General features: G+C 36.8%; 1 protein-coding gene across 8 annotated transcripts in view; it reads left to right on the top strand.

The window, feature by feature from the left end:
• syt2b (synaptotagmin IIb) overlaps positions 1-23,018 on the top strand; it is a 179,125-nt gene that overhangs the window by 98,424 nt on the left and 57,683 nt on the right. For 2 of the 8 annotated variants that reach the window (XM_088639846.1, XM_088639847.1), the window contains one exon: positions 1,070-1,154. The exons of 4 other annotated variants lie outside the window; for them this stretch is intronic. The gene's annotated coding sequence lies outside the window, so the exon portion shown is untranslated. Of the gene's footprint in view, positions 1-1,011; positions 1,155-17,624; positions 17,849-23,018 lie in introns of those variants that run through there. 2 more of the 8 variants (XM_088639849.1, XM_088639850.1) reach the window with 2 other exon arrangements.

The raw sequence follows: 23,018 nt of genomic DNA on the forward strand, positions 1-23,018 counted from the left end.
GGCCTCCTAATAATCCCCTTTTATGAACTGACTTCATCACTCTGTTCACCTCCCCACTGATAGCTGGTGTGTGGTGAGCATACTGGCATGCTCTGGCTGCCATCGCATCATCCAGGTGGGGCTGCAAATTGGTGGTGGTGGAGGGGAGTCCCCATTACCTGTAAAGCGCTTTGAGTGGAGTGTCCAGAAAAACACTATATAAGTGTAAGGAATTGTTATTAATTATTAATTTGTACTATGAAGTGATTGATTAAGAAACTCTACTAATAGTTCATAATATCCCTGTAAAACAGTGTTAAAGCTTTGATTTGGATCATCTTTACACAATAATGTGAAGCAGTCATTGTTGCATAATAAATAATTGATTTCATGGGTGAATGTTAAAAATAATCTGCTGATGGCATATATTGAATTAGACTGGAGTTGTTAAATTAAGTTAACTCACTGTATACAGTATATTTCAAAAATAAATTTTCATATTGTTCTTTTCCTTATCATCCTGTACAAGAAATTCTCTTAAACGTTTGTGGAATTGTATTTTTCAGTTTGGCAGTTTAACTCCTTTGCACTTAAGCACAAACTTGAAAAACATTTTCTGATGTCTGACCAACTAAAAGTATTTCTTGGCCGTTGTCTCGGATCAATGAGCATGTTACCAAGGTTAAACTTGTTCTTCATCAGGCATGTAACCCTATTCTGTCCAATTGTCTTTTTTCTTATTCAGATGCTGCTTTGAAATAGCCTGTCTTCTAAACTGAGACAGATTGTTTCTCTCGTAGGCTCTCAAAAGAGAGATAAAAGATTATGTTAAAGCTCAATACATGTATTGTGTAATGCTTTAAAAAGCTAGGTCTTGTACATTTGGCATATTTGATCAGAACTTTTCTGTTGCAAAGTATCCTAAAAATCTGTGTCTGAACAAAATAACTGCCCTTGCTCTAAGGATAACTCTTTGTAAATAATAATGCCTGGCAATGTAACTTTTATTAAGGTGTTTTTTTTTCCTTGCAGTGCTTTGGATCTCCAGATATTCATCCATCCATTTTCTAACCATTTTATCTAACTCAAGGTCACGAGGGAGCTGGGGACTTTTCAAGCAAGGAAGAAGTATAAGGTGGATCCCACCCTGCACAAGGACGCCAGTCCATAGCAAGGTACACACAGACACAAACACAGACACACAAACACACTCACACCAGGGCCAAATTTGCCCTGAAGCTCAATTACCTCTAACAGTTAATTAAAAAGCCAGCATATCATCCTGCAGCTCACAACTGGTAACCCACTGAAGCTAAGGAGGTCTGAGCCTGGTCAGTACCTTGATGGGAGACCTCCTGGGAAAAACTAAGCTTGCTGCTGGAAGAGGTGTTAGTGGGGCCAGCAGGGGGTGTTCACTCTGTGGTCTATGTGGGTCCTAATGTCCCAGGATAGTGACAGGGACACTACAGTATACTGTAAAAAGGCACCGACCTTCTATTGAAACATAAAACCAGGATCCTGACCCTTTGTGGTCATTAAAAATCCCAGTGTGTTCCTTGAAAAGATTAGGGGTGTAATCCCAGTGTCCTGGCAAAATTTCCCATTGGCCCTTACCAATCATGGCCTCCATCTATAAATTGGCTTTTTCACTGTTTTCCTCCCCACTAATAGCTGATGTGTGATGAGTGTTCTGGCGCACTATGGCTGCCGTCGCATCATCCAGGTGGGGCTGCACATTGGTGGTGGAAGGGAGTCCCCATTACCTGTAAAGTGCTTTGAGTGGAGTGTCCAGAAATATTTGAAGCAATCAGAAGCAATTATCAAAAAAATATTGTCTTTGGACTGTGGAAGTAAATCAGAGCACCCAGAAACCAAGGGAGAGCATACAAACTCCATGCAGATACTGTAGCACCCCGGGTTTAGAATTAAAGCCAGTTTCCAGCACTGCAAGGCAGTGATGCTAGTCACTGCACCGCCATGCAACCCTCCTCATATATCTTCTTATTAATTGCAGGAACACTTCTGTAAGATTTGCACAATAAATTTGATCAACAATTGTGGATGCGTCTGATGTACAGTATAATATACTAACTTTCCATGCAACATCATATGCTGAACACAAGTGTTCCAATGTTTTGTTTTCAGAGCCTCGATGGTACTGTATGTGAAATATTCTGGTTACGTTTTTGCACATACAATATCTATTACACACACACTATGAAGAAATGGCAGAAATAAGTATCACAGATATGGAAGTGTCATACTAGAGATGCATACACATACTCGAAACAAGTAATATTTATAGTCACATACTGTACAACCAAGACAACTCTACTAGAAAAATAAAAAAATGCAAGAAAACCTCTGAGCATTGCTGTATATGTATACTTAATATATGTCCCCCAAAACCTGTTGCCCTACAACCACTTTTGTCATCAGAGTTCTAGAATGTTTTTCTTGCTATAACAAACACCTAACTGCTTATACCTGAAAAGAGTTTTTTTTTTATTGATAGAAGCATTTCCATTAGATATATTGGTGGATGATTTTCTCTGTGATATTGCTGTACCAGTACAATTGTATATTCTTTTTTATTAAGATTTGGGTTTTTGTAAGAATATCCTTTCTTCAGTCGTTCAACCAAATCTAACTGATGTAATACAGATGTGAAACATATTGAAAGCTGGAAACATATTAAACTTAATTTGACACACCTGTAACTTTTCTGGCTGAGGAAAAAGCTGCCTATCCACAAGGCTGACAGGATCCCATCTGCCCTTGTGTGGAATGAGCCAGGGAGATGCTAAAAAGTTGAAGATGAGTAGGGTGAAGGAAAAGAAATGAAAGGGCCTTCATAAGAGAACATCCCAAACTTTTTTTAAAAAACATTTTTTTCAAAATGGAGACAGAAAAAGAGAGCTTTACAGCACTGAAACCATGGGTTAAATTCTAAACTTAAGGTACTATCAGTGTGGACCATACTGGTAGGTTAATTGGCTTCATGGAAAATTGGCCCTGGTGTGAGTGTGAGTATTTATGTACTGTACAGTATGTGCCCTGTGATGGACTGGCATCCCATCCAGGCTGGATCCTGTCTTGTGCCCCTTTGCTTGCCAGGACAGGCTCCGGTGTCCCCTGTGGTTAGCAAATGGACGCATGGATAGATGGAGACTAAAATGGAAAAGATGATACAGTCATATACTGTAGATGAATAATTTTGTGCTCCTTAAATATAGTGGTTTTATTTAATCTGCATGCTGAAATGCAATAGTTATTATACTGTAGGTATGGTGCATCTCTGTTTAATTCAATTGAGTCCCTTTTCAGTTATTTTTTTTTGTCAGGACAAGACTGCCAGTTCTGTCAGATTGTGTTCTGGTTCATTAAATGTTGTCTTACTGTTGTCTGCTGAAAGCAATGCTCAAGCCATCATTTCAGATTCATTTTAATAAGCATTTTCTGCATGGTTTAAAGTCAGGGAATTCACTGCAGATTTCACATTGTAAGATGGTTAAGAAAAGATATAATGTAGGTGACTACAAATTCGGAAATAGTAAAATGAAAAAAATTACAAAAAATAAAATATTTGTCATGCCTGCAACGCCATTACTGTATATTCAACTGATAACTGATCCCTCTGAATAATAATCTACTAGCAACCAGCTCTGAATTTCCTGAAATTTCACAACTGTGCTTTTGTGGTTGGTGCATTCTAAGTGAATTCAGTTATTTTCAGCTATTACAATATTATTGATTTATGCTAAGATTTATTTCATATTTGAACTGTAGTTCCAGAAACAGCAAACAAAATCCTGACATTGAAATTGTTGCAGTTGTATCAATTAAAAAGAGCGTTTTTGACTAAGATTAACAGAGGCAATATTCTTTATACAGTTCACTACAGACTTACAGTTATCGTGGGGTTAATAATCTGTAGGACGAGCTTTTTAACAGTTGCAATGCAGATATTAAAAAGTCCTCCAGCACTTACAAACCAGATCAAATTCTTATTCCTGATATTCCACAAATTTAAGACTGTGACCTGGGAAAGAGCTTCAGTTAGAGATGCTTAAAGCCTCCATTGTTCCCGAAGGTTATGAAGAAACTATCAATGAGTTGTCCACTTTCATACAGTACTTTATAACAAGAGTCAGCAAACTTTTTAGAGCAAGGGCCACTAAAATGTTTTACTAGCCTTGCTGGGCCATCTGAGTGAAATCCTCTATCTAGCCGATAAACTCACCAACTGGAATAGGTCGCGTGTCTCCTCTGCGACCTCTTGCATACACTGCTGAATAAACTCACTGTCCGTGAAGGGTTTGCCTTCTGCTGCTAGAAGCTGTGATACTTGATAACTAGCTCGGATAGCCACAACATTTTCTTCAAATTTTCTCTTGAACAGTTTTTGCTGCCCCTGAAGCAACTTTTTCGACTGTTCTAATTTTTCCCTCTCTCCATCTCCTGTGTATTCTGAAAACGTAGCCCGATGTTTTGTCTCGTAATGCCTTTTTATGTTGTATTTAATCACAAGAGATCCTGGAAGATCAGACACATTACCTTTTCTTTGCAAGGGACACAAAAGTACTCTTCTGACATGGCAGGAATAACTTACAGTTAGCCTCTTGTCAGTTATAACTTTTAAAACCGCTTGAAATCATTAACTGCTTTCAAACAAGATACACTAGAGCATACACCAAATGGCATTTGCATGACTGAGGCAATCAAAGTAGGCAACAAAAATCCAAATGTATTTATGATAAGAAAAGTTGTAGACAAGTTGTAATGTCTGATAGGCTAAAAGTAAAATGCATCGTGCAATGGGTGTTGTTCTTCAATTGACCGTTACTGCTGAGAGAGAGCAGCAAAGCTAACAAGTAGAGGCCACTGGTGGAAGATTGTTAATATCTGATGCAAAAAGTAACCCTCAAGATTCAAACAGTAGTGAGCTGCGGGCCACTCAGAAAAGTTCAGTGGGCCGTAGTTTGCTGACTCCTATTTTGTAAAAAAAAACAAGTATAACCACATAAACAACATCAGTATTAAATTAAACTGTGCCAAATAATGATGAACAAAGTCAGCACTACAAACAATGTCAGAAACTGGTTATCATTTGTTATGATAAGTAATTAGTGGCATACTGAGTATGAGCCAAAACTAGCAACTGGCCACCATAACTGTTTTGAGTGATATAGATTTAAATATTGCATAGATTAACAGATATTGTCAAATATCTCAATATAAAAAAGGTTTTGTTACATAAACATAAGGTTTAATCAATTGAAATTAGAGAATAGATGTTCTTTTTGCTTAAAAATATATATTTTTTAATTTAAAATCAGAGTTTGTTTGCATGTTGCACATGTTGCAAAAGTAATGAGAACATCCAAAAAGACTACAAGGTTGCCATACTAAATCCACAGATAAAATATCTCTATGCAGATTATTTAGCAATGTTTTCAAAAACTGTGCAATAGAAATCAAACATTCACTGATTTATGCATCATATAGTTTTGATTTGTGTTTCCTACTTAAAGAGTTTCATGATTGTCAATCACCATTTTCCTGGGATGATATATTTAAAATTTAATTAATAAAATTTAAGGTTACATTTTTTGCTCCTGTTTTTACTTAGCTGATACTGTACATCTTTGACCCAGGTTGGTAGCCATATTGGTTGTCCCATAATGCAGGTACTATAGTTTAGACATACTGTAGCTGTAGCTTGTGTCAGTCCCTTCTGGCAGTGAGATTTATTTGCCTTTCTGTGGAAGGGATGGCAGATTTAAGTGCAACACAGAGACTATTGTAAATCACTGCAATATTCTCTTCAAAAACAAATTCAGATGCGTTTGAAGCACAGAGAACAGTTGGAATGTTTTTTTTTTTTGTTAAAGCCTCACATGCAGAGCCATTGTTTAAGAGATTAGCTGAATCTACCTTTCAGTAGAAAATATATTTTAGACTCTAAGACGTTTGCATAGGATTTCCTTTCCTGCAAATTCTGCATCTCCTACATTAAATGTATTCTTATTTTAAGTTTTCTTACTGCTCTTCCCAATGCAGTTTTTTTCATTAACACTAGAATACAATTACAAATTACTGTTGCTTTTTTTTCTGCAACAATTAACAGATTTTAATCAACTTGACTCACAGCTTGATCTTTAATGTGGTGGCAATGTGACTAGACTTGAGTATTCAAACTTACCTCTGAGGTATTAATGTCACTTAAGCAGCAAACATCATCTAAGACTACAAACTGGAGGCAAGTCTTTATACAAAGGGCTGTCAAAATCAATGTCCAGAAACTAAAACAACTAGATGTGCGAAATGCTCTTTGGTTTCTAACCTCTATATATTATTTTGTAAAGAAGCAAAGTAGTGCAGTTGTCAGGCTATCTGTTTGTTATTCACAATGCAAGCTCATTGCAATGAGAGTGCAGGGACATCAGTGGGAAAACAGATACAACTCTCCTTGATGACACTGCAGCTTACAGTTATAGAGAGGTGTTGCTGTTACATGGCTAGCCACCTCTAACCACCCAGTTTTAATGGTGTCGGGCAAGTGTACACAGTGGCTCCCAGTCACGCTTTACTTAAACAGGTTATGATTTTCTAAGTCTAACAATCAGTCATAACATTGTCAGAGTGATGATTGATGATACTTAATTTTTCAGTGTGATGATATCACAAAATTCCATCTCACCAAGCCATGATCTCACCACTCTCAGCATAATTCTACTTAAATTGCAGCATTTTAACTATTTAAACACAGTTGTCAGTTTTCCTCTCCATTCACTGTAGACATTTTCATACTATGTGCTGTATGTTAGATCTAAAGTTCCCATTTTATTCAACTGGTGAAGCACTTTCTAACTCTCCACTTCATCTGTTGTGTAGTGAGACTGCTGATGCATTATTGCTGTCAAATGTCACCTTGGTGGATGCTGCATTTCAGTGTAGATGAAGTGCTTTAGGATCCTATGGAATGAAAAACACTATAGAAATGCAAGTAATTATTAATTAAGTGTTGTTGGCTCTCCTAACCTCTGTCAAAAGCGTCTTACGTCCTGTACCAAAACATTAATTCTCAGTATGGAAGACAGATGTAGGCATTTGTGAGTCAAATGTCACCTCTGAGATGGTGTCCCAACAGCATCGATATTGATTTTATACTCTCTGTCTGTGTGTGTTTTGTATGAATAGAGAAAGGGGTGTGGTGTCACGATTCTACTGCAAATGTCCCCTCCTCTGAGACCACTCAACCCTTACTGATCACAGAACACAAGCAATCAATGGCATATTGAGTTAGCAAATGTCACCTTCCTTCTCCTCCTGGTAATAACCAGCTGTTGTCTATAATGATGGGGGAGGCATAGACTAGGGGGTGTAACCTTGCAGAGTAGTCCTTTAGGAGCTCAGTTTCAAATCTCTATTCTTTAAGATATCATTCAATGGATGTGAGCACTCTTCCACACTTTTCACTGCAAAACTTCTGAATTCCGTTTGTTTCATGCCCATCTTAAAACATATCATCAAGTGATATATGATGGACAGATATCATCTATGGTGATTTAGATAAACTTTTGATGATACTGTAAGTACAGGCCTCCATGTTCATCAGTGCTTATCAATTTTTCTGATCATTAAGTGATTTTATAAGAACACCAAGCCTAATTTTTAATATTCCCTGCCTCTGCATATCCTGGCAATCCATTCCATAAAAGTTTTAATATTCGTGAAAAACTTGCTTCTGAGAAGTTTCCTTCTATGTGTTGTGTCATTGCCCTAAAACTTTGAAGAACATATTCAATTCACCACTAGCACATATTTTATTGAAATAGAAAATATTAAGTTCTTTTGATCTCTCCTTATAATATCTAGTTGTTGTGTTTCTGGACTTTCTGCAAGGCTTCCATAGCAAAATTCTTTGATTAAGAGGCCTCTTTTGGAAAATAACACAAAATCCATGGTGGATGAGGGAAATACTCTTTATTATTTACAAATGTAAAGAATGTCAAAACAACAGAAGAACAATGTATACATTATACATGATGTATGTCATGCCCATGGAGAGCTGTAGATTGAGCTACTGTAATATTGGCATGCCACCTGGCTATACTTCTGCTTACCCATAAATGAGTGCCAGTTGCTACAAATACACAATAGGAGACATGTACTGTAACATCAGTGGGCAATATATGACCATGCCTGTCCTAGGTCGTTCAGGATACTTTAAGTTTGCACTGAGAATGCTCTGGGCTCTGGCATAGTGTTGTGATCTTTGAGTCTACTCAGAGCCTACTGTATTCCTAGTTTTCAAGTTCTTTGGTTACTTGGTTGAGTTTCTTGAATCATGCTGTGCCTTTGATGTTTAACACTCACTTCGTTCTGACCATGTCTCCAGGATTTGCCCGGGGTGGTTTTATGTTCTCATGTTACGAACCTTACTTGCTTGTCTCAACTATGTATTTGCTTTGTTCTGTCTTGGTTTGGTTCTTTGTTTAACAAAGTTAAACATGTCAAGTTCATCAAGTTTAACTTCTGACCATGACTCTGGGCTGTTTTTGCCTGCACCACAGTTGCCTACAGTATACAGTATGCTCATCACCACTCTGCCTGTTTCTCTTGCCTGCTACTATCAAATCCTGCTGCCTCTAGCTTTTCTGTTTTGGCTCTCTCATCCTACACTTGAGTTTTGCTTTACGATTCACAGCCTCTGCTTTATTCCACCTTAAGCAGCAGGTATGACTAGACTGTACAGTATATCAGGGTTTTCTTAACCTTTTTTAGAGTGCGACCCTCTTTTGATGTTAAAAATATTTTGTAACCCCTCCTGCCTCCCTCCACACACACAGATTTAAAAATCGTCACGTTGTATAAATTATAAGCCTACTCACTTAATAATAATTATAGTTTTTTTATTTATATAGCACCTTTCATGTAATGTTTTGCAACTCAAAGTGCTTGTTAAAAAACATTAATTTAAAAAAACTTTAAGCAACTTAAAATAAGCAACAATAACCAATTAAAAGAACTAACCACAAACAATACAAATAGCACTGAAATTATATAAGAAAAATCAAGTAAAAGCAAAAGTAAAAAAAAATAGGTTTTGAGCTGCCATTTAAAAATATCCACAGAGCAGGTCTCTAATATTTTTAGGCATACTATACCACAGTTTGGGTGAGTAGTAGCAAAAGGCCGCCTCTGCAGTCCTCCTATGCTTAATTTTTGGAATAATCTTTAAAAGTTGTGCGCTTGTTGTACTGGCCTTGATGGAACTTACAGTATAAACACCTTCATCCATTACTTGTTTGAGTTGGGGTGGCATTTTTTAGCGGCGTGTGCTTGTCTATGAATTCTACAATGCGTCCAGAAAGCGAGCGGAGCAACGGCCTGTACTTACGTGACTAGCCCATTGTATCCGCCAGTCATAACTTGTGCACTATCTGAGATGCACACACTTGTTCCAGTCAATTTCATGCTCACATACATATGTTTCCAGCAAAAGAAAAGTTTATCTCCAGTGGCACGCTCAGGAAGAGGATGACAGAACAAAAAATCCTCATTAATTTCCCTCTTCAACAAATCTGGCATAAACAAGCATCTCCAAAGACATCAATGGTCTTGTCAAGTTGTAAAGAAAAATACACACTAGATCATCTGCTCTTCCATGTCTCTTGCCATACGCCCAGTGCGGCTAGACACGGTTTCATTTGACATTGGTATCAATGCTAGTCGCTCTGCACCACTCTTCCCACACATGATTGAAACCTTTTCCTTAGTGCACAGTAAGAAAAAAGTCTCACCTAACATGTGTGGCTTCCCAGTTTTGGCAATCCAGTTAGCCATTTGGGTTCTCAGTGGTGGCTTTTGGAGGGTAGATTGTTGGCCTCTTAGCTCCTGTTAAAAGCTCCTGTTGGCCTCTTAGCTTCCGTTAAAAAAACTCAACAGGTTTAGACTGCAAGGTCAAGTGTCTGGTCTGCAAGTGGCATAGAAGTTTGTAGGGCATGAGGCCTACCTTAGCCAACACTTCGCCACAAACCACACATAGCGGTCGTGCATCTTCTCCATCACTTGTCTGTGTAAATCAGTACTTTAAGTACTCTTCTTCGTATTTTCTAATTTTCTTTGTTTTTTTTTCTGTTCGGGACCAGTTGTATATGATTAAAAATGTAGAATTTGAATCAAGTGATGTTAAGTTAGAGTTCTGTAATGCACTTGTAAGGCCTCATTTAGAATATTGTGTACAACTGTGGACACCATGTTATTAAAATGCTGTTGCTGCTTTGGATTCATGGAAATGTCTTGCACTGATAAGCTGAAGGAACTGAACATATTTTGTCTTGAACAAACATTATGAAGGGACTTGATACAGATATTCAAAGTTCTCAAAGGCACCAGCATATTAACCCTGAAGACTAGTAGAAACAGCATGAAAGCCCATTTAAACTGAGAACTGGAGGCACTTTCTTACCCAAAGGGTTGTTTGACATTGGAACAAGCTGCCCAACCATGTTATTGAAGCTGATACCTTGGCTTCTCTAAAAAAAAAAATGGGTTAGATGGCCTGTTTGACTTCTTGTTTTTGTAACCTTTTTGTGTTTTTACAGTATGTTCAGATAAGAGACCTGAATACTTTCAATACTTTTACTTTGTTTTTTTAGAAATGTTTTGCAAAGCATTGCAAATGGGGGTCTTGTATGATCAGTGAACTATCACTAATTGATCTGATGTAGCTGTATCGTTACTAACTGTGCAGTAAAAGCAATAGAAAAAGTAAGAAAATATTTTTAGATTGGCAATGGCGTATCTCAGCAGAAGGCTGACACAAAGCCTTATAATCTAATTAAAATAGCAGATAATTAAATTTACTGCCCCCATTATTACAGGCTATGCAGCACAGAGATGTACCTTAAATATTATTAATCAGGCAAGACCTTGGATTTCACTGAAAATCAACATTTGCATATGATAGTATTACCTTAGGCTTGGCCACATCAATAGGGAGATCACTTACAATTATTACAACCTTTAAATTACAAAGTACAGAACTATGACATTCTTTTTATTACAGCCCCATGTGGAGATCTATCAAAATCATTCCGAATTCAGACATCTCACAGAAATGAATTTCCTTGCATGTATAACACTACAAAATTATACTGTATAACATGTTTTTCATAACATTTAAAACATTCTAAATATTTTTTTCCATAACAGTTGTTTCATAGTTGACTCACATTTCTCAGAGGAGCAAGTCAATTTCAGGGGGTTCTCAGGAAAATATTCAAAAAGGCCAGTTTCTTAGCATTGTTGTAACTTACAGTATTTGATTGGAGCACATGTGCTTATTTAATGGCTGGAGAACATTTATATGAAAGTAAAAGAAAATTACTGTATTAGCAAGCAGTACTTTTATTAAATCCCCTTAAACTATATTTAATTTATTGCAGGTTTGTATGCACCATGCTTGCTTATTTAATAAAACAATACAGGTCATTTATTGTAAATTTGAATTATACAACGTTGTCCCTAAATTTAGCTTTTTTAAATGAAGTCAATTCAATGGACTTGGATTTACTTGTATTGATGTAATGGATCAACAGTGAAACATGAACCAGAAGACAAAACTACAAACTAAGGGGAAAGTACAGTATTTAGGACCGAAAGCAGAAAGTACTTCTTTGAACAAAGGGCTTTGGGAGTCTGGGATATGTTTTTGCCATGTGTTTTTGAAGTTGATACCCTCGGGTATTGGTATCAACCTTCAAGAAAGAGCTGGAGGAGAACCTCAGCTAGCCAACACCCTCTTATTTGCAACTTTTCTCATGGTATTAAACATCAAACACTGAGACCATTTTACTGTATATTCCCCACTCATTTGTAATCTGAAGTGTGTACAAGCAACGTCATCTCTATTTCCTTCTCACATTCATTACCCAAAACTCATAATTTGAGATTATACAAGGCTGCTATTTGCTACTTTAAGAAAATGTTGGAAAGGAAAGGGAAGGGACTCTGCTTTTGTATCAAGCCAAAAAGAATATAACCTGTGTCTGAGTGATAGCTACAGTAAGTCTTTTGTCCACCTTTCTCCTAGTTTTGCATTAGAGTATGGCCAAATATAATGTGGTGTGTGTTTTCATTTAGCCCTCCTGCAATGGGTATTTTTTGGAAAATGTGGCTTTCCTCAATCACAAAAAGGGCAGCAGTCTACCAGGCACTTCAGACCTTTCAGTACTTCAGATTATTTGTGTGAGAGGTTGGTTTTTCCCAAGTGAAAAAATATATATAAAGGGCATTGTATTGCCCTTATTAACAATCCCTTTATTATTTTAAATTAAGGTTTCTCAAGCCAAGGTAATGGAAATGACAAACAAACAAATATTACTGTTCTGTTGAAAATCTCAGTAAACAATTTTGTATTCATTTACTGTAAGTGTATGCTTCCTTTTACACAGGTGATGGATATCACATATAGCCACAATACCATTCACTAGTGAACATCAGTTCTTTGACTGTAAGGAGCATTTTTACTACAGTAAAAGTAGCATTAATTTAAAAATAGCTCAATTAAAACAGTAATCAAAACCATTGTATTTAAATGGTAGCATGCATAAAGTTGCCAAGTATATTGTATATCACATTTTCCTACTCTTATTGAATCAGAGTACTGATACATTATCTACTATAATTTTATTAATAGATCCTTGCAGAAAATAATTCACATTCTAAGACATTTACTTTCTATTCTATACTGTGTTAATAGGAAAAACATGTATTTCTTTTAATTGAAAGCCCAACACATTAAACCTTAGTAATTATTTCAAAAATGAAATTCTGCAAATTATTTTATCAAGATTTTCTCATTTTATTTTGAAACTCACATATACAGTATAATTTTATACTTATGATTCTTACAGTATGTCAGATCTGTTGTATGTTTTCTGCATTACAAAATGTAAACTGTAAAACTTACAATCTTTTGTCCCTTTTCTCAAGTCTTAAACCAAACATCATTAAATAGATTACTGTTTTACTGGTGCAGACATCTCTCCCACAGAGAGCTGCTAGTTTTATGCAGTTAAAAGCACTAGAGGATTTTTTATTCAACCAGAACATTTGAAACTACAAAACCATATGAAAGTTCCATGTTCAGTCTGTCCTGTTTAGAATAAAATGACACAAATATCACTAAGTTTTATTCCATATTAGTTAAGGGAATAAACTGTATTTATATAATTTCTTTGTGCAATCGATTTGTATTAGTTCCTATTATATGACATTATTTTTCCAAAAGCCATTAGACGATCAGTTTACTGGATCAGTCAAAGGAAACCAATTTCAGTTTAGATTATTTAAATTAAAAAATAAATTTTATATAAAATTTCAAACGATAAATATACCCAGCAGAATAGATATATTAGTATCAGCTGACCTGGTATAAGTCATTTGGACCTCAGTTAGGTATCCTATATATAGATTCCATGGGGTGAATGAATTAATTAGCTAATTGGTTAGGGGTCAAAGTCACATTCTCACTTGGGTGTCATTGAGCCTAATAGTGTTGTACTGTATAAAGGGCTTTAAAGCTGTTGGTGTTGATTTACTAGAGTACAAACTGTATTTTGCATTTGTGCAAGCAATAAATCCTTATTTAGGCTGTAATTTGTGGTCTCGCGGGCTTCATATTCATGACCTCACAAGAGTCTGCAAAGGTTTAGCACCCCCATAGAACCATTTATGTACGCTTCTCGTAAGTCTGTATCAGACCAGACTTTGTTGAGGGGATATAACCCAAATTCCTTGCAGAATTGTGACATTTCAAGTTCTAACCTATCAGAGCAAAGCCAAGTAGCCATGAAACATAAAATCTTCAAGTATTACCGTCAAACTACAAAAAGAGGATGGAAAATTCTAAAATAATTCTCTGCCAGTGTGCACATAGACACTGGAAAAGTCACTGGAAAAGAAGGAGCGTGAAAGCAGGAAACCTTTTGACTGTGAGCCATAACAAAACAAGTGATGTCATGTGACACCTGCACTACGTTACAGAAGTGCAGTCCTGGAAGAAGGGCTTAGGGCTTAGTGTGAGATATGGCATTACTCATACAGCATTTTTCTTTTAATTGTGGTCTGGCTGTGTGGTCAGGCCTCATGATCCACCTGAGAAGAGGTAAGCCCAATAAGAAACTAGAACAGGGAGCTGGAATTCTAAAACATTAGGTGAGATCATGGCAGTCTAAAGCAAATATGTACTTTTTAATACTAACATTTTATTTGATGTAATTTCATTACTTCAGATGATATTTTCTAAATCAGTTAACTATCAGCATTACTCTATTAGAAATTGTGTAAGATATTGCATGGTTAGAAAGAAAAAATGTGTATCGTTTTTTATTTTTCTAAAGAAAATAATCTAACTTTTGCATCAACCCTATAGTACAGTGAGTTTACTGAGTGAGAAAACAGAAATACAGATTTGCATTAAACTGAACGAACAACACCCAGGCTATCGGTCAGAATCCCTTTAGTCAGTGACAAGTTAAGAATCTGTTAATGGTTCAATTCTGGATAGGAGTGATGGATGAAGCAATGAATGCTGGGAAAAGGTGTAAAGCTGTACAGTATTTAGACTTCGGTTCTTGCTCTCAAATTTTAATCATGCCATCTATATGGTTTGTTTTTTTTAAGCGTGTATTGGGATAGTATATACTGTATACAAACTGGATACTCAAAAGTTTGAGACCCAAGCAGTTTCATGTAAAGTTACTTTATCTTTAGTAAAAACACATACAGTAAATCTACTGGTGTTTTTTTTTTACTGGTTCTTCTGTGTAAGGTTTATGAAGCTACAAAGATGATAGAAGAATAAAAATAGCACAATGTATCTCTTGTCACAGGCCTGACCTTCACATTAAATTTAGAACCACAGAAGAGCAAATTAAAAAATCGATTAAAAATTCTGTCTTTGTAATACTTTTGTTTGGATTTATTTAGATAAACTTCACGGTTAAATAAAATGTATTTTATTACTTAGTGAAAGGTCAGTTACCATGCCAAGTAACTTTAGAATAATTAATGTGCTTGTAGTCAGAAGTGTATCTTATAAATATTTTTACTTGCATGCAATTGTCCTTAAACTGTTTGGGTGTTTTCCATGAAATTGAAGTTTTGGGGGGCAAAACAAGTTTTTAAAAACACATTTTTAATAATCCAATTATACAGTACATTGTAAGATCACCTTTTGTAAAAGACTCAAAGTGATGTACCAAAACAAGCGAAGTTAATTAAACACCTACAGTAAATGGTCAAACAATATAAGAACAAAACAAATTTTGTACAGGTACTATTAGCTTGGGTGAAGAGGTCTTTAAGTAACTTTTACAAATGTCTGCACTTGCAGAGTTATTAATTGATTTGAGAAATGAATTCCATAGTCATGAAGCTGCAAAACAAAATGCTCTACTGCCCATTGTGTGAAGCCAGGTGGTAGACACAAGAAGAATATCAGAATCAGCAGTTTTTAAATGAAGCATTGGAGGAAGGATGTACAGATGATAGACAGAGTAAGTACCTTAGGTATAGCTATTTAATTTTATTTTATAACCAAAAGTAGATTTGCCAGTTGTTCATCAATCCTAATCACTCATATACTGTATATACTAATATATATATATAGTATATGTACTCACATGCATGCAAGTGTAGTGGTTTGATGGGTTTACTGAGACAATTATTAATTGTAGCAGTAATCACGAGGTTGTTCGTTGGGGCTTTTAGAAAATCAATCGTCAGAACAACTAACAACGCACACACACGGGTTCAATACACGGGATACATTTATTAATATAACTGTGCACCAAACATATACTAGTCTGCCTGGATACGAGCGGCAGACCTTACGGTGAGGGTTATCAATATACAAGGTATATAATCTCGAAGAGATGCAAACACAAAGAGATACACAACAGAGAATATATGTCAATATATATCGTTCGGTTACCAAATCGCTAATCAGTGTTATTACCCACTGTTACTCTAAACTCGGAAGTAAATACATTACTCATGAATTAAATTGATAACAACTTGTGTTGAGGTACAATTGAATTCTCGAGATGCAATGTAGAACATGGGGTTTACTTATCCACTGTGTTTGGATTTGGAATTTCCCGGCACGAACACCAAACCAGCTGACAGGCTCTGTTGCAGCCTCTGTTCCAGCGGTTGTCCAATGGGCGTTGTGTCGGCGTCCTCTGGCTACCGGCCAACCAGTCGAGGTGCAGCTCGGAGTAGGACGGGCGGAGGAATCTAACTGCGGCGCGCAGGGCAGTCGTTGCTCCGAGGGGATCTACCAGCAGTCCGGCTGGCTAGTAGAAAGTCTCTATGCACAGAGTGTGACCGCGAGTCCTCACAAGTCACTCTTTTGCCTGGGAAGAAACTGGTTCGTTCCCGGTCCAGCGCTGCTTCTGAATAAGCTATTCAGGTTGTCGACGAGGGTCCAACTGTAGGCTGCCGTTGATCAAGCGGAGCATTCACATTGGTAGAATTCTGAGTACGTACGGGATCCTCGGCCTCGCGCTTAGAACAAAGTCCAAGTTCTTTTGCAGACAACAGCAGTTGTCACGTGATTGTCTCTAAGGATGCGCGAAAATGGCCAAGGAGAGCCCAGAACTGAGCTTGCGCTCCCTTTTTGATCAAGACCCAGATGTGTGCTGATTGGTTGAGAGTTTGGCGGGCATTGGAGACCCACGTGGTATTACCACGCCCTGCCAGTCCCTGATTGGTTGGTCAAGGTGAGATATAAGTCACTTACTCTTGACACTTAGGAATGCAGTCCAGATGTCCATTCGGCACTCCCTAGACTGATAGGCGCCAATGGATGACCATTGATCATGATAGCCAGGCTTAGCTTATTGCATCCCCGTCTGGGAGTTTGTTTCTTATCACAAGAAAACATCTTAAATCAGCTTGCATGAATTCTTTCTCTGTGGCTGCACCACAGAGATGGAGGGTGAGATGGGGCCTCTTTTAGGAGCATACCAACGCTTAATTCTGTCTTATTAACAAGCATTGCCGCTACACAAGCGTTTATAATTGTTCATGCAAATCCTCAAACATTAGATTGTACCAAAGGCCAAACAACTTTGTGGCCATAGAGGTGTATGTACAGTGAAACTCTCTTCACAGTACCCTACCAACATTTGGTGGCCTATTGTAATTGATAAGTCCTGGCCACAAAAGTGAGTAACACAGCTTGAATACTGACTATCAGACACATCTGGGGATTGCAAATGTTTTACAAATATTTAACAAATAATCTATTTTTGAAACAAATTTGAGCATGTATTGCTTCATTTTCTAATTCTGTACTTGGTGATCAATATGCAGTATACCGAATTTTAACTCCTTCCAAAGTCTGAAAAACTGACCAAATGGTACTGTATACAGTATGACTAATTTTCACATTTTCACATCAAAATAAACACATGATGTATCTTCATCTTAGAGTGAAACTTTGTAAACATTTGTTTTCCAACAATGAAGCAAGAACATTCTGTACCCCTTGGCAGTAAACAGTAGACTATGTAATACACATGAACTGTGGCATATAAAAAAATGACAGATTCAGCTCTCAGAATGCTGGCAAGCAGCTGTGTGAGGCAGGATGCATGCATGTAGTCAGGCTGAAGAAAAACAGATAACTTGGCCATTTTACTGTATAGGGTTAATTATTATCTGTCCGGATACTTGTTGTAAAATAGAACAGCTGCACTACGATTGATCATTCTCCAGAGATTATTAATGGAACCCTCTGACTGGGGTACAAATGGGATTGAGGGAGGTTTGCTTTCCATGATCTATGGTAAGGTTGATGTCCAATTAAAGGAGAGGTTTTCTGATTTTATCAATCTCTTTACCACCCAGAATGTTCTTATTAGTATTATTAGTCAATATGAAGTGAAAAGGCATATAAAGCAATGTCCTTCTCTTCAAATTATGTGATGTATTTTGTCTTTTGATTTGGGTTACTAGTGTTAAGATTCTCATTTAAAAATGATGTATTTCAGAGGCTTGAATTCAAATGTAGATTGCTTTACAAAATTCTTCAGTAAATTCTAATGAGTTTAGACACAATATAATTCCCTTTTTCCTTTTATAGTGCTCAGAGAATTCTATTTTTTCAAAAACAGCCATTTGTTGGCAGCATACAAAAAATAATTTGGTTAAATTCAGTGTTGATGTTCTTATAAGCAGAAGTATTTTTCTATTAGATTTCTGCTGTATTATTTTTTTCAACCATGGCAAAACATTTACTAAGGTAAAAGACTTTTCATTGTCTATCTCTTAAAGCAGCACTCTTCAATGTCAATCCCAGAGTGACTGAAATGGGTTTTAAAGGACTTTATGAGACTGTATTTTCTGTACATTATTTGTAACATTTAATATACAGTAGGTCCCCTTAACCTGCAGTTGTTCCAATTCATCACTTTATATCATTTTAAGCTGTCACCTTCTACTGTCTTTTGTATTTATCTTTCATCTAATTTTTAATCTTTAATCTGTTGTTCATCTTTCTTATGTTCTTATATTCATTTAAAATGATAATTAGCAGTATCAGCTTAACTATCAACATGCCAGTTGAACTGGTATACTTTTATTTAGCAGATTGGAATGCATTTGTTAGGGAGGTCTAATTTAAAATTAAGATTTTGTGTAATTGTAAAAACCACAATATTTGGACATGATATTTTATTCAAGAACGATACTGTAGTTATGATATGATGGTGCTAGAAAGAACTTATTATATTATATATATATATTATATTATTACAATTATATAAAATTCATAATTGTTTGAGAATACTTTGTGTACATTTTCTGTTTACCAATACATGGAAAGCCTAAGATCTTGGCCTATCCTGTACTTTTATGTAATTAAATACATTATTATACAGCAAGATGACAAGCATTCCATTGGAATGAACATAAGTTTCAGCTATAGAATAATGTGACACAAAAGTTAATATAATATAACTTTGCAAAAAGCATTCCTATAAAGACTAGGAAGCAGTGATGTCTTGTATCAAATTATGAAATGTAAGAAAATCCTCATAGCTGTTCATTCCAAATGAAAATTAAGATCACTTTATTGTATGTATACAATTTCTTGTATGAGGAATTTGTCTTTTCACATACCCAAACTTGCTCTCCATGAGACATACAGACAGAGAGAGAAGCTTGGGGTCAGAGCCCAGGGTCAGCCATTTATACAGCACCCCTGGAGCTCTTGGGTTTCAGGGCCTTGCACAAGGGCCAATGGTGTTGGATTCCTCTGCTGGCTGCAGGATACAAACTGGCATTTTCCAGCCACAGGCGCAGATCCTTAGCCTCAGAGCCACCGCAGCGCCTCCCAGCTATTGTAAAAATATTCACACTGTTGAAGAACATAATTGTATTTGATTATCCAAAGACTACATGGGTTTTAACATACTTAATTTAAATAGCCATTTAATGCAAGTGTATTCCATAAAATATTTAATTACATTTTTGAGTTAATACAGTCTAGAGTTATTTGTGACTAGTAAGTGGGGAACAAATCCTCTGCACTGCACAACAAGGAAATGAAATGAAAGTTTTGATGTCCCTAGATTGTGCAGGAAAAATATCTAATTTTAAAGGAAAACATACATATAGTTTAAAATTTGTTAATGTTAGCATTGAGATATATTGTCTGGTCGGCAGTGAAGAAACAACCTTTTGAGGTGGGCAACATGTTATTTAGTTGGGCCCAGCACATTGACGTATTTTCCAAACTTGCACACAATAAATAAGAATATATGGCAGTAGACAATTAAACTCTCTTGACTGATTTGTGACTTAAAGAATTTTCATTCTTCTGCTTGGTCTCATGTAATATTGGACTTAGAAATTAATGTAAACTCTTTGTGAAGTTTGTGCCTGCGACAGTATTAGCCAGCAGCCATATCACCCTGCAACTCACAACTGGCAACCCACTGAAGCTAAGCAGGTGTGAGCCTGGTCAGTACCTGGATGGGAGACCTCCTGGGAAAAACTAAGGTTGCTGCTGGAAGAGGTGTTAGTGGGGCCAGCAGGGGGCGCTCACCCTGTGGTCCATGTGGGTCCTAATGCCCAAGTATAGTGATGGGGACACTATACTGTAAACAGGCGCCGTCCTTCGGATGAGACGTAAAACCGAGGTCCTGACTCTCTGTGGTCATTAAAAATCCCAGGGCTCTTCTTGAAAAGAGTAGGGGTGTACCCCGGTGTCCTGGCCAAATTTCCAATTGGCCCTTACTAATCATGGCGCTATATAAGTGTAAGCAATTATTATTATTACATGCAGCATCTCCTGTGACTACTCTGATGGTTGTACAGTATAAATGGGTAAAACAGTAGACAGACATTGAAAAAGAACTTCAGATAAAACCAATATGTCAGTTTTTATAATAAAATAAGTCTGCACTCTGTCTGTAATACTGAGAGTTTCTCAGTATTATCTCAGAGTTTCTCAATCCTTTCCCCACAGTGATCTCTACAGCAAACACTGAAAAATACAAGAGTTTCCTTGAATCACTTGACTTGATTTCCACTATCTAGCAAAAAAATTACATGAACTAATGTAATCTGCACAGCTTCTATTCCAGCCCCTTCAGCTACTCTGCCCATTGCAGGCTCTTCTGCTACACTGTTGTCCATTATTTCTAAAATGAAAACATCTACTGTACATGCTCTCTTGGATCCTATTCCTCAGTATGCCTCTTTTCAAAGTTTTCTTCTGATTCGGTTTATCACAGACTTGATTAATACATTCTTCAAGCCATTTCTGCTCATAACACCTACTGTTACTCCCCTCTTGAAGAAATCTAACCTTGACCCCAACCTTCTCTCTAGTTACAGGCCTACAGTACAGTATCTCCAAACACCCTTTCATCTCAAAGGTTCTCAAGAAGGAGATAGCTTTTCAGCTACAGTTTCACACGAGTTCCCACAACAAATTCCAGTCAGGTTTCCCGCACTTACACAGCACAGAGTTTACCCTTGTGGAAGTTTCCAACGATCTAAGACTCGGTGCTGACTCTGGCTCTCTTTCCATTCTTGTCCCACTTGATCTCCTAGTATCCTTTGACACTGTGGTCCACAATATTCTTGTGTAGAAACTATAGGACTATTTTAAACTTCAAGGCAAAGATCTGAAATGTTTTTTCTCCGATCTTTCAAACCTGTCGCCACGGGTCGGTATTGGGGCCCAACTTGTTCCTCATTTACAGTACAGATGCAGCCATTCAAAATGCGCGGGCGATACCGCATTATTTTGTGGTACGCTGTACGCAGTCTACCGCAAGCTACCGGTAAATACCGCGAGTTACCGTAAATTCTCCTATAATACAACAAGCAAAATAATAGTATCCGGAATTTCCGCAAGGTGGAGCTAATAACGCTCAACCTCTCATGTTTGAGCTGTGGCCATCAAAGTCTTTAACGAAGATATTACTAATAGTATTAATAATGAATGACCTTGGACAAGCTGTAAGTGTAAACTCAAAGTATTGCCCTGGTCAACATTCTTTTTTTCATTGACCGTCTTTGTAAAAGTAACACCACAGCATTTCGCAATCACGCATTTGTTTCCAATCCTGCAAAGTACAGTAATTTTTGAGAATCGATTCACCATGCCTGTCACATGCTCATAAAAGAGATTGATTTAGGAACATAAACATATTACCGTATGAAAACTGTACTGTATACAGTATGTCTTAATGTCTTAACTGTGCCCGTTTAGGTATTGAATATTCATATCTAATTTTACCACTGAAGGGAAATCTTAGTAGCTGAGCATAAAAAGAATAGGAGCATACTGCAACGCGTGTGAAGGCCATAAACGATATTAATTTTGGAAATAAACATACAGTATATGGCTGGTCTCGGTACTTTAAAGAAAACACACACGAAACATGGTTTCATTATGACCAGAATCGGTCTTGAGATATTTTTAACTTGATTTACAGTATTTGAGAGGTATGTCTTAACACCGATACTACAGTGCGTAAATACCGCTCACGTATATGTTTCTAGGTTTATATTATGCATTTCATACGGTCAAATTACTTTTGAGCAACTAATAAGAAGCGCGAAACGGTATGCCCAGGGCGTTTTAGTTTCGTTTTGTGCTGGGACTCTGCTTTTAACAATGTCGCCGTGGATTGATTAGAGATATCAAGTACATACAAGTCATTTTTTAAATGTTGTAGTTCGTCTTGTAAAAATGTTACGAGTAAATCATCTATCAACAATTACACAGGTTCTGTTTCCATATTGTGGATTTTGGTTACATAATATTATTTTCTAGATTTCACGTTGTGATTATATGATTTGGGCAAACAGAGCCGCAAAGAAGTACATTATGGGTTGTTGTTTTTTTTTTTTTGCAGTTTTATCTAGAACAAGCGATGCTTAAACCTTTGTCTGATTCTTGTGAAACTATCCACACGACAGTTACAGTACCTAGGAGTTGACTTCAGTGATGTCACTGATGGGATGTTTCTAAAAATCCATCCTCTGTAAAACGTCTTCTCTAGTTGTCCTGCATATGTATTCGCTAATGAAGCTGTGTGTTCTGAGCCTGGATCTCTACATTTCTGTATGAACCAGCTTAAAGGGCTAAAGACAGCTTGTGTTTAAATTGAGTGTAAGGTAATTTATGCTTCTAAAGTCATGGTCAGCATTTATTATTGTACTGTGCTGTAAACTTGTTCTGTGCCTAGTCACATTATTTTATAGCGTTTTTATTGCGTTATCAAATCTGGTGGCGCTGTGTGTTAGTTTCCTGACTCCCATGTCACATGGTCTGTGATTGAATCCCATGGAACTATGACTTTATTTTTTAACAAACATTTCTTTGAAAAAATGAAACGTTTCCCTTGGTCAGAGATTAAATAAAACCTCACTCGCACCAAACAAATTTATATTTCTAAATATCACAACATGATCGAATTTAAGTCTTTTTAATAACA

This window comes from Lepisosteus platostomus, chromosome 7 (genome assembly GCF_059453375.1).
Source record: "Lepisosteus platostomus isolate fLepPlt1 chromosome 7, fLepPlt1.hap1, whole genome shotgun sequence".
In the NCBI taxonomy this organism is placed as follows: domain Eukaryota; kingdom Metazoa; phylum Chordata; class Actinopteri; order Semionotiformes; family Lepisosteidae; genus Lepisosteus; species Lepisosteus platostomus.